The sequence below is a fragment of the Anomalospiza imberbis genome, chromosome 21 (assembly GCF_031753505.1).
Source record: "Anomalospiza imberbis isolate Cuckoo-Finch-1a 21T00152 chromosome 21, ASM3175350v1, whole genome shotgun sequence".
Classification (NCBI taxonomy): domain Eukaryota; kingdom Metazoa; phylum Chordata; class Aves; order Passeriformes; family Viduidae; genus Anomalospiza; species Anomalospiza imberbis.
The window spans coordinates 8306207-8322218 of NC_089701.1; the positions used below are offsets into that span (position 1 = coordinate 8306207).

Sequence of the window (16012 nt, forward strand, 5' to 3'; positions counted from 1 at the left end):
ATACATCGAAGGCCAGGTGGGATTTCAGGTCCAGACCTGAATTTTGATGTTGCCTCAACTTCTGCATGAGCTCAACTGTATAATTCCAGGGAGGTGAGATCTGTTTGTGACCAGTTGGATTATGCAGTATGAACCTCACATTTCAGTTCTTCCACAGACATAACTATGGTCTGGCTATGACTATTGGTCATTAAGTATGTGATTTATATGGTTCTGGGAGATAATTTGTGGTTTATAGACTCAAAGACTCCAGTTTATACAGGCTCCATCAGGCCTTGCCAGGGAAGAATAAAATTTGTAGAGTTAAGATGAGCCTTACCAGCTGGACATGTTGATTTTAAAGGTCCTTTCCAACCTAAATGATTCTGTGATACAACATTACCTGTGAACAGAGGAGGAGAACCTGGATTTTGACTCACCCTCCTCAGAGAGAAGGAAACTGTACCTTGAGCTCCTGTTCCATTCTAGACCAAAATGAATTTCCTCGCAGAACCAGTGACTTTCCAATCATAATTTGCTAGGAAAAAAATATGAGGTTAAATACAGAGATTTGGGAGGTTACTCCTGGGTAGAAAGCCACATTATCAGTGTAATTTGATTTCTTTTCAGAGCACTTGGAGTCCCTCTACAGGTCTCAGAGCCACCCCAGGACCCCTGTCCAGCACCTCTCTCCAGCTCAGAGGTGAACCCAGGTGGGCAGGCTGAGCAAGGAGTGACAGAGACACCCAGGGCAGAGATGTCCCTCAGCCTCTGCTGAGTTCACAGTGACTTAAAACCCTTCCAAACACAAAAGCCAAAGGAGTTCTGAGACCTTCCAGGCAGAAGAGAGCAAAATGAGTTTTTCAGATCCCTGGATGTTCAAAATGTGTGCAAGCACAATGTGACTTGCAGCATTTCAAAGCCTGAATTCCAGCAACACCATAACAAAATGCAGGTTATTTAATGTCATTCACACCAGGCACAGGGTGACAGACATGGACAGAGAGGTTTAATCAGACTAAAACTAAGTAGTTGGCATTGTCTTGGCTGTCAGATCTTGATTTGCCTGCACACGGCATTTGCAGTCCAGCCAAGTTTTAGAAAATACCTATCATGAGCTAAACCAAGTTTGGCTACCTTTGACATTGGACTAGATTAACAGAGAGAAGCTGTAGGGTTTAGATTACTGAAAAGATAAGATATTTGATGCATTTGGCTCATATTTGAAAGATTGCACCAAGTTTTATTACTCAGTTCTATCCCTATTTTCACAGTCAATCAGCTAAAAAAGTTGTTTTGGGTTTTTTTTTTTCTTTCCTTTGGAAGAAAAAAATGTTTCCTGGTTAAAATGACATGATTCAGGATTTTAGAAAGAAGCAGAGGAATCTTAGCATCTGTTTTCTCATTGCCTTGACAGGGACAGGCCTCAATTAAGGATCTTATTAAACGTGTCTCCTCCTGCATTATATCAAATCCTGGTGCTTCTGCTGAAAGTTGAAAATGTGCACACATGGCAACCACAGACTCAGAGTCCAAAGGTGATGGAGCTGTCAGGAAAGCAAGGAATACATTCTGAATTAGCTGCAAAGGAGATGGATCATGGAAACTAAAAGAGACTGTGGCAACTTGGCTAGTGCCTAGGAACACTCTGGGTCCAAGTCTACTGGAGTGTTTACTGGGGAAGTACAAAATATTCTCCAAATCCCAGCCAGCGACTTTTAAATTAATCTGTTGCTTTTTCCATGTTTAATTTGCTTTAACTGCCTTGCTTGATTGAGCATGGTTTCTTTTCTTTCACTTATTTTCACATCTCTGACATTCCAGGTGCTTCCCACTGCTGCAGTTGGAAGAGTTATAGGTACCTTTGAGAATCAATCAGCTTATTTGGGCACATGGAAAAATCCAAGAATTAAAAAAGTAAATAATAATTGTTTTAAGAAATAAAGGTTGGGTTTCCCAGCTTTGTTTTTGTCACCTCAAAAAGGTGTGAAAAGATTTGCGGGCAATTTGTATGAACAGAGAGCTGGATTATCTATCCCAGATCCCTGGACCTGGTCTGTTCACCCCTTGCCCTTGGACCAGCCCTTGAAACCTGAGCCACCAGGGAGGGATTCCAGCACAACAACCCTGCTTTACTCCAGGCAAAACCTTGGCCCATCAGGTTTTTCCTGCACAAATTCCTTGTTTAAATCATTAATCCCCCATAAACACCTGCCCTGGTTTTCAGGGGTGTGCAATGCCTGCAGTGTTTGCAGCTCTCACCCTGCACAAACCTCTCTGTCCCTCTGGAGCTGTAAATGTTTGATTCCTTCCAGCAGCTCATCCCTGGGACCAGCTCAGAGGACATTTCTGGGTGATGTTGTCATCTTTCCTGAAGCAAAACAAGTCGTTCAGAGCAGAGGATGAATTAATTCTCCTTGGAAGTTTTACGTAAGCCTTGGTTTGGAGGCAGCAGCTCTCACCAGGGTGAGCCCAGGAGTGCATCCAGCATTCCCTGCTGGGAAGATCCAAACCATTTCTTTGGGATTTCCTCAACTTCCACTCCTCAGAACCACTTACTGAACATTTTGGTCAAGCAGGTCTTTCTCTGGTGCTGTGAGTTTGAGACAGAGGCCTTAAAGAGCAGAAACAAACCTGCAGCAGAAGTCAGCAGATGGAAGATGTATTTTCCCTTGTGTACCAAGGCCCTGGGAGGAGTCCAGGAAAAGCAGGTGTATCTCATTTGAGGAGCATTCAAGTAAATAACAACCCCACTCTGGAACAAAAAGAGTGTTCCACAGAGCTGCAGCTGATGCCTGCAGAGTGTCAGGAGGTGATTTTTTGACCTTCCTGGATCACTAAGACCAAATATTTATTTGAGTGTACAGGAATTAAGTTCCAGAATATCACTGGAAATCGTGCATGATGGTTAAGTTTTCTATCCTTTTGAAACTTCTATGAATTCCTGGTTGTATAGGATAATTTGTTTGGTCATTGCTTCAATCTATGTGTACTTATAAAGGTTTCAAGCAGGACATTTCACCTTCCACCACAGGGATGAAGTGACTTGCAGTGGGAAAATCCTGTCTTTTCACATCTCAGGCTGAGGATGATGAAAACAGCAGGACAAAGACAAGCACCACATGACTACAAGTGTATTCCAGAATGATTTTTTGAATCAAACAAAATTGCAATATTTTCACAATATTTTCATCTATACACATCCTCATTATGTGGTTGATGTAGGTGAGCAGCACCAATATTATTTTTGCTTTGGTAAAAAGAGTCGCCCTGACAAACAGGCTGTGCATTCCCATGGGTGTGTGTCTGGGATAACTGGAGGCATTTCCTGGAGGTCTCCACCCCACAGTCAGTGGGTGCTGCCATGTAGATACAGCTAAATGCCACAGTGCCTTAGGTTACAAGATGTGGCTGGGGGTGTGTATTCTATTGTCACCTGTCAGAGCTGGGGCAGGTATCCTCTGTGCATTGGGCACTTTTCTTTATCTCTGCCACAGCCAATCCTCCCTCCAGGAGATCTCTTCTGTTCATGGCCACTGAGTGTCCCTGCATGGCTGAGAAAATTCCATCATCCATGGGGAGAGGCTCCGCCCAGGGGAGGAGCCAAGCATTCCTACCTGGATACAATCTGACCTTGGCACACCACAGCAGCCTTTGCCCACTGCATTCCCAGAGGAGCAGCTTTCTTCCCCACTGCATTCCCAGAGGAGCAGCTTTCTTCCCCACTGCATTCCCAGAGGAGCAGCTTTCTTCTCCACTGCATTCCCAGAGGAGCAGCTTTCTTCCCCACTGCATTCCCAGAGGAGCAGCTTTCTTCCCCACTGCATTCCCAGAGGAAGCCCAGGCCCATCCCCACCATCCCTGGAGCTTCAGAGGAAAACTCCAGCCTTGTGCAGGATCCCTGCTCCAGCAGAAGCACAGCTGGCACTGCAGGAGGGCTGAGCCACCATGGGATGGGACTGCTGCCACCACCCTGACCCACAGGCTGCCAGGGCCTGCTCTGACTCTGGCAGTGGTTTCTTTTTGTTTGTACTATTGCATTTGTATTTTTAATTTTCCTAGTAAACAACTGTTATTCCTATTCCCATATCTTTACCTGAGAGCCCCTTATTTTCAAAATCATAATAATTCTGAGGGAAGCGGTTTACATTTTCCATTTCAGGGGAGGCTCCTGCCTTCCTTAGCAGACACCTGTCTGTTCAAACCAAGACACACAGCCTCAAATCTCACCAAGCAACAGCCAATCACTGGATTAGAGTAGGAAAAAAATATTCACCAAAAGGAGTGTCCCACTCTGGAAGAGGCTGCCTGGAGAAGTGTTTGAGTCACCATCCCTGGAGTTACTTGAAAGCCATGGAGATGTTGCTCTGGGGACATGGATTAGTGGTGGACTTGGCAGTGCTGGGGGAATGGTTGGATTTGATGATCTTGAAGGTCTTTTCCAACCTAAACAATTCTATGGCTCTACGACATTTGAAAAATATGTCTTTGAGATCACAAGGCTTTGCCGTGCCCCACTCTCACTCTCTTTTATGGATTCATCTGCGAGTGTGTTGAATCACCAAGACATCCTAAAACTATTTCATAACATGCTCAGAACATTCAGTGAAAGGAAAGAAAGCATCATGGCAGCATGAACCACAGTTTAAGTTATTCCTTTTCCCTGGAAATTGTGGGTCAGGTTCAGTCTCCCAGACAGAAACTGTGCTGTTGCTGTCCTGCTCTTCCCAAAACCACAGCATGGTCCCCATACAGAGGAGACTTGGATGGGTGTGAGAGCAGGGGGCAAAAGGAGTCTGGAAAAAAAAAAAAAGAACATCAGTTCTGAGGGTAAACTGCACTGATTACTGAGTAGCAAACCATCATCAAAAATGAACAAATCCCTCATTTTATTGTGAGAATAAGCAAAAAAAATCACAGGACAGGATGTGCTTAAACTCCTCTCTGGTTGTGACTTTCATGCCTTCCATTTCCCCACAATCCCTCCCTGCCCCCCACCCACACAAACCTTTGCTACATTGTGGTGTCTAAAAATATAAAGATGAATTGTCAGATTCTTATTATTTAAGTGGAGATCACGATTTCCTTGTTGTGGTCACAACTATAAGCATCTCTAAGAAAACATTTAAAGCTCTGGCTGAGGTTTGGATCTGAAATGAAGGAACTGGAAGTGAAGAGAGTTCCTGGCCAAAGTCAACCAAGACAAGAGGGGTGAAGGAATGTAAAAGAGTCTGGAAAAGTTGAGTTGCGTGGAGCTTAGAGTCCAGAAAGCGCTGGGGATGCAGACTGGGATCCTTTATACATTAGACAGTTGAGTTAAAGCTTTAGTTCTATCCTCTAAACCCTTTTTGCCCATTTCATGACGAACATCAGCACTAAAGAAGTCTAAATGAAAGCTTTTGGAGCTGCCCTAGGGAGCGTGACCCCCACTAGTGCCCAGACTTGGAGCAGTTTGATTTCTGAGAACTGCCCACCATAATTTGGGCCACAGTGGCACAGAGGAAGGAGAGACACTGCCTTGTCAGCCCTGAAACATTGCCAGCACTTGCACACAGCATTTTTGGAAGGGGAAAACACCACAGCACAACTGTGTGTACCCAAAATTGTCATTAAAGAAATCCACCCTGCTGGCAGCCAAGAACACAAACCCAAAATCACAGGCTTGACTTTGAGTCCGGGCGTTTTGATAAAACATGAAAACCAACTGATTCCTGCAGAGGGGGAAGCTAAAGATAGATCTGACCAAATTGACAACATCAGCAGCACTCAGAGCTGGACAGCTTGGCTGGAAACCTCCTTCCAGGGAGAGACAGAGGTGTAGAGAAGCTCAGTTCCTTCAGATTTACCACTCCCGCAGGTCCCACCTTCCAAATACCTCTAAGAAAAGCTGTCTGTGAAATGCTTTGCACTTTGGTGCTGAAGGATTGCACTGCAGCAGTGCTCCCAGACAGGCTGGCTTCAGAGAATCTCTCTGAAAAGGATTTCCAGCACCAAATCCTTCCCAGGGAAGATGTGGAGGAGGGCAGTGGAAAAAGTTGCCTATAGAAGGAGCAAAATTAGACTGATACAGTAACAGTCTTACTGTAAAAGAGAATGGAAAGGAAAATCTGCAAGTCAATGAGAGAATTCACAGGGATAAACAGAAAAAGGCAGATGTCAATGAGTCACTGCTCGCTCAGAGAAATCAGCCTTTTGCCTTTTCTTTGAGTCACTGGCACATCCTGCAACAGCAGCAGAGGCAGCAGCAACCTCTTGACATGAACCATTTTTAACAATTCATTACTCATATGATCCTCCAGCCCTTTAAAAGTTCTGTGAAGGACTGAAGCACATGACATCACCTCTCACCCATGCTATTCCCCACCTGGAGCACTGGCTGGGGAGCAGCCCTGGGGTGTGAGGGAGCCTGTCAGAGGGCAGGTTTGGGGCTCACAAGGATTCCCATTCCTGCAGTCCTTGGTGGGTGCATTCAGAAGTCGCCAGCAAAAAAAAACTGCCTGGGCTAAAAACACCTCCAAAAAATGTGTGAAGTTCTTGTCAGCTCCACCATAAAACACCAATTCCTCACTTTCAGTCCACTGTAGGAGTTCTTAATAAAGCTGTGAAAAATGTGATCCTCAGTGGGACACAAACAGGCATCCAGAGGTGCTCTGGGGTCCAGATGTGAAGCTATAGGGTCATAACAAGGGAAGAGAAAAGCACACAACATGAAACATCACAAAATGCTTCCCACCTTCCAGGCAAGGTGGTCTGGCCCAGCAGCCTGGTGCTAAGCCCTTAATCTACAGACTGCAGTTTTACATCTGTGAGTGTTTTTTGTGGTCTCATTTTTCCCTGCAGGATGATTTCAGGCTGCAGGATAAGTTATGTCTAGCATGTGGAGCTGTGTATGCAGCACAGAATCAAGAGGCATGTAAAGAATGCAGCCAGGAGAAGGAACAGATTGGAATCACATGGGATTTTTAGATTGCATGTTTCCAGGCCAGCTTCCATCAGCCCCACTCCCTTATTTTTCAGTCTGGTTATCACAAACCATCTCAAGGTTCCTCTGTCTGCCAGATTTGTGCGTGACTGTTCCCCTCCACATCTTGCTACAAGGGACAGTCAGTCCCAGGGCATCTTTGGACTACAAATGGATTTAACCTCAAACCAATGTAATTTCTTTTTTTCAGGGCTTTTTCCTACCCTTCAATCATGCTTAGCTTCTTTCCCAGGACCATCACACGGTGATGTCAGAGAAAGGAACCATTTCTGATTCACCAGGGCAGGCAGTGGTACCCACCAGCACTCACACTGCCATTGCTCCAGAGGCACTAAAAATGAAGTCAGGATGAAATCCTGAATGCAGATCCTCAATTTAGAACGGTTTCCATTCCAGGAGCCACTCCAAAGTTTGTGAGAAATGAGCAGAGGGTGTCATAGGCAATTAGGATAGAGGATTGTTCTGTTATTGATTTGATATTGATTTCAAGAATGAAGAGTCATAACAGATAAACAAAAGATGTTTTGCTGCTCATGCATGAGCTGGACTTGTGTTTTGCAAAGGAGAGGGCTTCAGTCTCGAGGCTTGTTGAAATTAGGCATTTCTGTCATGAATTTATCAGTGTTGCTTTGCACAGCAAAGCAGTAACAGCTCCTTCCTCTTACATGGCAAGCTCTGCTTATGGAGGAGAAATATTGACACAGAGAAAAGGTGATTTAGAAAAGTGACATGGGAAGGTGAATAGAATAAAAGTTGAGTTGTTTGCTACACATTCTCAACCTGTCTAACCATCCAAATCCAGCCATGACTGTCAAACACATAACCCAAATGACTTCTGAAATGAAGGGGTGATAGCAAACTCCTTTAAAACCCAGTTCTAAATTCAGGAATAGTGCTGTGTGCCTGGTGAGGAGGTCATTTGTGAGACATTCTCGGCAAAGACATTTATTTGGACACTTCTCAGAGAAGACAGTGTTATAGTTGCTATTTCAGAAAAGGGCGTATCTAAGGTTTGGTGAAAACTTACAGGGTAGAGCCGGATCCTCTGAAAGACTCTGGAAGAAGAAAACATGAGGCAGAAGTTGGGCAAGAGAGTTTCTTTCCACGTCAGAACTGCACCCAAACTCCTGGTGCTCACACTGGGTGAGCAATTTCACCCAGAGAAAAGGATCTGCTCCCAAGTGAGCCCTCCAGGCAGAGCAAGGGAATTGTTGTTAGGGTTAGCAATTAGTTACTCCCTCCTACAAACTGACAAACATCAGCCCAGACTTGTAATTGCTTTCAAACTTCAGCCAGCTGCCATGGGGAAGAGGTTGGAAGACCATAAATATTGGCTGACAAAACACTGGAACAGATCCAAGCTCCTACGCAAAGGAACATGTTGGGTAAGAGCTGCCTGTGACTTGGTTCTGACTAGAAATAAGTTTTATCCTGACTTTTTCAAGATCATCACATCCTTGGGTACTGGAGAAAATAGAATAGGTTGGGAATCTTGCAAGCAGTCAAATATGTCTCAAGGTTCCTGGGGAATCAGCCACATTTGCCCATGTGGATTGCTCAGGATTTATGGACTCAGCCTCTGCAGACTCTGCAGCTGAATGGGCAGGAGCTTTAGTCAGGTCTTCACACTAAGTCTCCATTCTCAAGAAGTACAATTTTGCATGGAAAGATGAAAATGAAACTAAAACAAAACCTTGTCTAAGTCATGGATATTATCAGCCTCACTGAGCTGAAACCAGAAATTATTCTACCAGACCACACCATCATCTACTGCGAATCAGCACCTAGAAGGTGACACTTTCCCCACAGGTCAAACCACTTGTGAAGATGGATATTTTGAAGATCAAAATACAAACATAAGCCAACTAGGAAGGTTTTGCATTCAAATGTGGTTGGAATACCTGGTTAGAAAAGCAGCTGTGCAAACACCATGGCTGTAATTTGGAAACTGGTCTGTGCTTGTTAAAGCACTCTCTGGAGACAAGGATCTCCATGGCAGGATTGTCCCTAAAAAATCCTTACCATTTGTGGAAGGAATGGATTGCAGGAGGGACAGATAGTAAGACAGAGCTTTCACTTCTAAGTAACTGCACAGACTGTGCATTGGAAAATAATTGATTTACTGAACAATGAGCCAAAGGCCTCCTTGTGCTGTTTTGGGGGAAAATGTTCACATCAGCTCAAAGGCCTCAGTCACAGTCTCAGAATATATTTTATTAATCAATGCAGAGGTTACCTCTAGGCCAGCATGGAATGAGGCTCTTGGGATGACCAATATTTTATTAATACCCAGTGATTTACCCCTTCTGCAAACAGGCAGAGCTTTGGGTCTCCAGGACTAGCCCAACAGCTTTGATCTTACCTGAGTGCAAAGCCAACAAAAACCCTTCCTGGATTTGGAGCTGTTAGCTTTGAACAAGGGAGTGTCTGAGGCTACTAAATACTGAACCACAGCTTAAAGCTCTCATCTCTCATCTGCCCACAATTTAATTGCTATTTTAGTTAAAGTAGATTAGTAGCAAACTTGAGTTTAAGTTAAGGTTACCAGGGAAAGAATCAACAGCAATCAGTGGTAATTTATGAAACAGATTAATTGCTCCATTGATAGAGCACTGCACAACATATTAAATCCAGTCTTGCCTCATCGTGGCTCCTATTTACCAGTAGTTTTAAACCAAATAAAACACAGGTTCTCGGAAGAGCTCTTCAGGCTCTGCACTCCTACCTTTCCAGTATTTTAATTTCACTCTGTTTCCATGGCCACCGTTATCTCTTAAAAAATCATTTTGACTCATCAGTTTTTTCCCACACAGGAGCCCAAACTCCAGGAGGCAAACACTAAAGAGGTGGATTAGTCACGGGTTTAAAGGCTTAGGAATTAACACCCCAAAGAGCAGACAGCAATGTGTTATCACAGAGGGGAACAGTGGGACTGCCATTGGAATATGGAACCAGACATTGCAAGGCACGGAACCACAAGCAGGATTTTTACCTTTCTGCCCTATTTGGTTTTTTTTGATGTCCAGACTTAATACTGGGATGACTCACAGTGCCCCTTACTGTCACAGCATACACCACAGTCCAGACAGCCACGATGCACAGAGCATCACCATGCAACTTCAGAAAGCTTCAGTCCACACACAGTAGCACCACACCTCATCAGAAGGCTCCAGGTGTCTGCCCATACAGAGTAACATCACTGCAGAATGCTGCAAGTGCGCACCCTCCTTGTTCTTTAGCCCAACCTTTTATACCCTCACGCTCCTGCATTGCCCCTGTGTGCCCTCTGCTCCCTTTGGTGGCTGCTCAGCACACCTGGGCACTCCATGGCTCATTGCTGTCAATGCTGCTCACCTGCTTTTCACAGCTGGGCCCACTGGGGATGAGGCTGGGCCACAGCCCCACTGCCAGTGACCACAAACTGTTTGCCTCCACCTTGCTGGTTAAAAAAAGGTCAGAAATCTCAAAGCTGCTAATTCATGTGCCACATGAAAGAAGACACTTTAATGAGTATTCATTCAAACCTCTGGGAGTATTCTTGGAGTGACTGACCAACACAACCCCATCAGTACCTCCAGTCTTTCCTCAGGAAGCATCAGACTCATCTTGTTCTGCTGACATCTTTGCAGAAGGAATATTTGGGGTACTTTAGCAATAACTGAAGAAAACTTGCAGAGCTGATTTCTTACGACAGCTCTAACTGAACCTGGTGATTAGGAGGAGCCTTTTTAAGCTATCTTAAAAAAAAAAAAATGGAGCCTTCTTAGCTCATCTCCATATCATTGCCATGTCCTGCATTCAGTTCAAAAGATTAAACCTGAGAAAACAGACACAGAGATGGCAGGGAGGAGAAATTTTATAAGGACCTTTCTTATTCATAATCCTTTACATAGAAAGGGAGTTGCCTCTTCTCCTTGTCATCTTCTGGCTCTCTGTCCACATATCCCTCCATCCTTTTTTAGAGAAAAACCTTTTTTAAATCACTATGGTGGGAATGAGCACAATAGTTCCTCTATTTCTTTCTGGACTTAAACAACTGGGAGTCACTGTGAATGTTCTCAGTGTCACTAGAAATGTCACTGTCCTCAGTGAAACATTTCCATGTCCTTCACATCAGCATTTGGTGGTGGGAACAGCATAGCCAGGGAAATAAGGAATTGCAGGAGCTGGTGTGTGCTGCCCTTGGCTTTTCTCTGTCTGGGAAGATGATTATGGTCCTAGGGAGTGCTCCAGAGCCCTCCATCTCTGAGCATTGGTGAACTTTTCCCCCCCATCAAAAAAAGCCCTCAGGAAGAAAAAAGACCTGGAAGAAGGAAGACATTTCTAACAAAGACTTGGTAGAAAAAAAACCCAACATTAACAATGCAGAGATCATAGAAGATCCTGAGTTGGAGTGGACCCACAAGAGATAAGTGAATGCCTTCCTTCCTTCCTTCTGAGTTCATTCATTCCTTCCTTCCTTCCTTCCAAGTTCCCTTCCACTCTGCCATCACACCCCCCTCCCTCCCTCCCCACTCCAAAATATTTCATTTGGTTTAAAAAAACCCCAGAGATGCCCTGCACTGAATTAGTACTGCACAACAATAGAAACTTTTGGGCTCCGACTTCATTTCTAGGAAGACCCACATGCTGCATGAGGAAGGATTTCCTGGAAAAGAAGAGATGAGCTCATAGCTCAGGCAATTGGATGCAGACTTAGGCTGGAATCAGCTTCTGTCACCACCAAGCTGAGCTCAGTTATTTCAGCCAGGTGGCTGCTTTTTGTGTGCTCCTGGTGTGCCCCAGCTGAGCTCAGTGGAAGCTGGGAATTAATAAATGCTCCAGACTGCTGGGAAAAACCAGCCCTTGGGGATCTCTCAATAAACAGGCAAAAGTTAGAGGTTATTCCATCCTGTGTCCCTGTTTCCTCATCCATCCCATTGTATCCAACAACAGGGAAAGGAATAGAAGAGGGGTATGTATTTGCTAAAATGTTGTGATGGGCACAGTAAGGAAGTAACAAACAGAAAAACTCAGAATTGATTTGATGGTTATAAATAAAGTACATGACTTATCTAAGGTATAAAGAAAAAAAAAATATTAGAAAGATAAAAAGACAAAATTGAGGTTGTTTAGGAACTAATTCCAACTTCTGCCAACTTCTCAAAGTTTGGCCTTGCATCTTTTAATGAACTTGCATACAAATAGCTCAAAATATACATGTGCTGGTAGAGTACTTTGATGGTAAGAGTAACTGTAGTGTAGCTAAATCTCTTAGATAAATCCTAAATCTTCAGGCTTTAACACTTTAGGAAAACAAAGAAAGGTATCTCAACTCTTTTGTAGATTTTACAATAAATATTTTCTTTAAAAATATTTTTGTAGGCACAGTGGACAGAAGAGGAAGATGCTGACCGGGGAGTGGGGCAGCTCAGTACATTTAAGGCCAGGAGGGAGGCTTGATTCTCTGTTCCATCACAGATTTCACATGCAGCCTTCTGAAAGCCAGAGTACCAAAGGTATGAAGGGGATTTAAATGCCAGAGTTCAGGGTGAAGAGCTCTGTAACCCCAGCAGCCTCCTCCTCTCCCTCTGCACAGCTCAGGCCATGCATCAGTGCTGTCCTCAGTTCCTCTCCTGAGGCTTCAGGCTGGTACTGCCTTTGGAAATCCATCCCCACCCAGGACAATCCAAGGCAGGGAACCCTGTGAGGGATGTTTTAAAGCACAGAGTGTGGCATAGTTCCTGGTCAGTGGTCAGGCTGTCAAAGAGCTCAGTGCTGTGCCTAGAGAGAGTTGAGCCCCCCTTTCCCATGCTCTGCAGAGGCTCAGGGCACAGAGGAGCTCAATAAACATTCCTATTTAAAAAGGTTTGCTTTCTCTCCTCCCTTTCTGGAACCAACACCGACACCTTACCACACAGTCTATAAAGACCTGAATCAATTTGAGAAGCTTTAAAGCTTTTCAGTGTCTTAAATATGAATGTGTAGCAAAGCTGAGAACCAGTTCAATCCCCACACCCACACAGTGCTTGTGCTCCTGGCCTGCCTTCATAACACATTTATAAACCATTTTCTGTTTAGTAAACTCTGCTTGACAAATCACTTGACTTAAATTCCAGTATCTGAAATAACCAGCAGTAAGAGATAAGGTAATGGCCTGAAAACAAGGATATTAATCCTAATTATTTCTGATAACCCCCTCCTTTGAAATAGATGTTAATACTTAGCCAGCTGTGGTTAGTTTCCCAAAAGCAGAATTTCAAAACACTTCCTTACCCAAATCAGCCCTTCTGACCTCAGATCTCTGCATTCCCAGACAACTTCCAGGATGTCAGTCCAAGCAAGTCTTCCTAAGTACACCTCAGGGAGCGATTCCCAGATTGGTACTTTCCATTGGAAGGACTCTGGGCTCTCTCAAAGGATCTTGGGGGAACACGTCTTTGCTTTCCCTCTCTCAGAGTTAAGGAAGCTCATTAAAACAGTCAGTGAAACCCAAGAAATCTGTTGGTCACGTTACTTGCCAGTTATTTAGGGGGAGGTTGTTTGTTTTTTTGTTTTGGTTTTTTTTTTAATTATTTTTAATTTGTTGTTTTGTGTGCAGCAATCTAACAAAATTTAAAACCTCAAGTGCAAACATTTTCTATGCTGGCAGAACTCTTTTCTCATGCTTGTGACAGCTGAGTGACCTACTTTTGTTTGCTGGTGTGGCAGCCTCTGTAGTAGAAGACCCAACTGGGATGTCAACAGTGCTCAGAGGGGGGTTGGGCTGAGTGACTAAACCTGGGTCACCTGTAACCAGCTGGGATTTAGAAGCCAACAGTCCAAGATAAGTGACAGGTGACAGTGCAGAGCCTGGGCTCACATCTGGGAAGGCAATGATGCCACTTGGACCAGGTGTGGATCATCCTCCTTGATTGTCTGTGATGGTTAATTAAAAAAAAAAACAAACTCATCTTAAAGAACAGCTGCAGCTTCACCACAGCAGGAGTCAGACTTTTACAGGTTGCCAATGAGGTCTTCTACTCACTGCTTCCAGAGGCTGCCCCTTTTTAGCTTGAGAGAGTGAAGAACAAAGCTTTCAGCCACAGCCAAAACTGCTCTGGAAGCATCTTAAGAATGTCCATCTTGACTTCCACATTTCTCCCCTCCCACATCTTTGCAGAATCCCTGCAGGCCTTGTGCATGCCTTAAATTACCCCCAAATCCTGAACTCTGAATAGAACACTTTGAAGAATTGCCACATGTCTGAGAAAACCATCTTCCCATCCTTCAGAGAAATATATTGCACAACATAAATATTAACTAAGAAGGAGCCAATGAAAATACAGAAGCACAACATGATTAATAATATGGTAGAAAGTGCTAACAAAGAAACAGGGAGTAAAAAATTGGGCAGATCTGCCCAGTGCACTCTCTCCATAGTGGTCACATCCTGATCTCTCTCCTACTTGTAGGCAATTTTCTCTCAGTAATTAACAAATGGTGATCACCATTTTCTTTGTTGACAACATAATTTCATTGAAATCGGTGGATTTATGGAGGCATGACTTGGGACCACTTTGTGGCAAACACCGCTTCCTCTGGGTAAATATTATTAGAATGGCTGGGATGAAGGAATGCCCTCTGAAAGGAAATGTGCTGCATCCAGGAAGAGGATTTTAAACTTGGCAGAATAACCTACAGGAAGCTGTTAGTTGTGCCAGACTTTATGCTATTGATTCAGTAAAGCAAACAAACGTTAGTTGGGTTTGCTCTCCTCACATCCTGGGTTTCAGCTGAGGAAGACCAGTATGTCCAAGAAGAAAGTGCAACAAGCTATGCCCCACTTGCCTTGTTCTGGGAAAAATTCCAGGGCTAGGAAATGTTCAGAGGCCAAAGCTGAAGGTTCATCTAGAAAGGAGACTCTCTCCATCCTCATTAATGTCACTGGGAATGCTGCTGCCAACAGAGATCTGTATTTGGCTCCTGGTAATGATTAACAATCCCTCAGCTTTTACTGCAGGCTGGACTAGCCCTGGTTTATGCCAAGTATCCAGACCAGACAACATCATCCTTACAATGCTGGAATCAAGAGATGCACTGGTCAAGACCCATAATACACTGAAATATTTCCAAAAGACTCCTTCATAATCCTATTTTCTGCTGTTCTTCAAAGTATTCTTCCCTGTGTCTGCCTCTTCTCTGGTGTGTGTGAATTTGTAATGAATCTTCATGCACCCAGGCTCTGGGGATGAACAGCTCAGCTTCAGCTGGACCTTAAGCAATTGGCTTTGGATGAAATCAAAGCCCTTCCCCATATCAGCCACCAGATAAATAACCTGCAAAAATGCCAAAATACAAAGTTCTCTGAGTCCTCTTGAAGTAAATCATCAAACCACTACACTTGGTAGCACTTCTTCACTGCTTGTTGAGTTTGAGTTCACAGCTCTGTGACATCACCGCTCTTCCAAAGTATTAAATAGAACAAAGAACCTTAAAGACTCCACAACACAGCCTGTGGGAGCTAAACCCCCCAGAGGGGAGCAGCACAAAGGTTCCTCAAATCCCTCCAGTCCCACGGCATCTGCAGTGCCTATGAAATACTGAGGGAGGGGGAACAGACCCTTGATTGGCTCAGTTACTGCGATTGCTATGAGCACCTGGAAAATGCAACAGGCTCAGATTTCCAGATCACCACAAAACTGCACTGATATCATTTGAGTGACCTCCATCACCCCAAAGGCAGAGAGACAGAAGCTTATTCAGTAGTTTAGTCTACGATAAAAAAGAGTAGGTACAGCTCAGATAGAAGTACTGAAGCTCTGAAATCCTTTTGCACATATTTTGGGATAAGAAGTGAAATCTGCAGCCATTCAGGTGAAAAATGAATTGGCTGCCAAAATTTATCTTGTAACATAATCCACTGCTGAACAAAGAGGAGATGTCTTTCTTCATATCTGTATATCCTTTCCCCGTTTTTCTTGAGACCAGGGAATTCTGCAGGAGCAAGATTTTTAAAGAGAAACTTTAATCTCCTTCAGAAAGTTTCAATTGTCATGTCTTAACAAACTGAAAAGCCTTTTTATTAAGTTT

General features: G+C 44.0%; 3 long non-coding RNA genes across 10 annotated transcripts in view; 1 reads left to right on the plus strand and 2 right to left on the minus strand.

The window, feature by feature from the left end:
* On the minus strand, positions 1–15402 carry LOC137486310 (uncharacterized). 2 transcript variants are annotated; one of them, XR_011005685.1, is made up of 3 exons: positions 15259–15402; positions 2253–2350; positions 1–382 (listed from the first exon to the last, which is right to left on the minus strand). It is a non-coding gene; the product is annotated as an uncharacterized lncRNA (long non-coding RNA). The 2 variants fall into 2 exon arrangements; XR_011005684.1 differs by lacking the exon at positions 1–382 and adding an exon at positions 894–1526.
* Positions 4608–7810, minus strand: LOC137486311 (uncharacterized). Its single transcript, XR_011005686.1, has 2 exons — positions 7165–7810; positions 4608–6018 (listed from the first exon to the last, which is right to left on the minus strand). It is a non-coding gene; the product is annotated as an uncharacterized lncRNA (long non-coding RNA).
* The window catches only part of LOC137486309 (uncharacterized), a 22181-nt gene continuing 21552 nt past the window's right edge, over positions 15384–16012 (plus strand). For 2 of the 7 annotated variants that reach the window (XR_011005678.1, XR_011005682.1), the window contains exon 1: positions 15386–15796. This is a non-coding gene — a long non-coding RNA (uncharacterized lncRNA). Of the gene's footprint in view, positions 15797–16012 lie in introns of all 7 variants that reach the window. The other 5 variants (XR_011005680.1, XR_011005677.1, XR_011005679.1 and 2 more) reach the window with 4 other exon arrangements.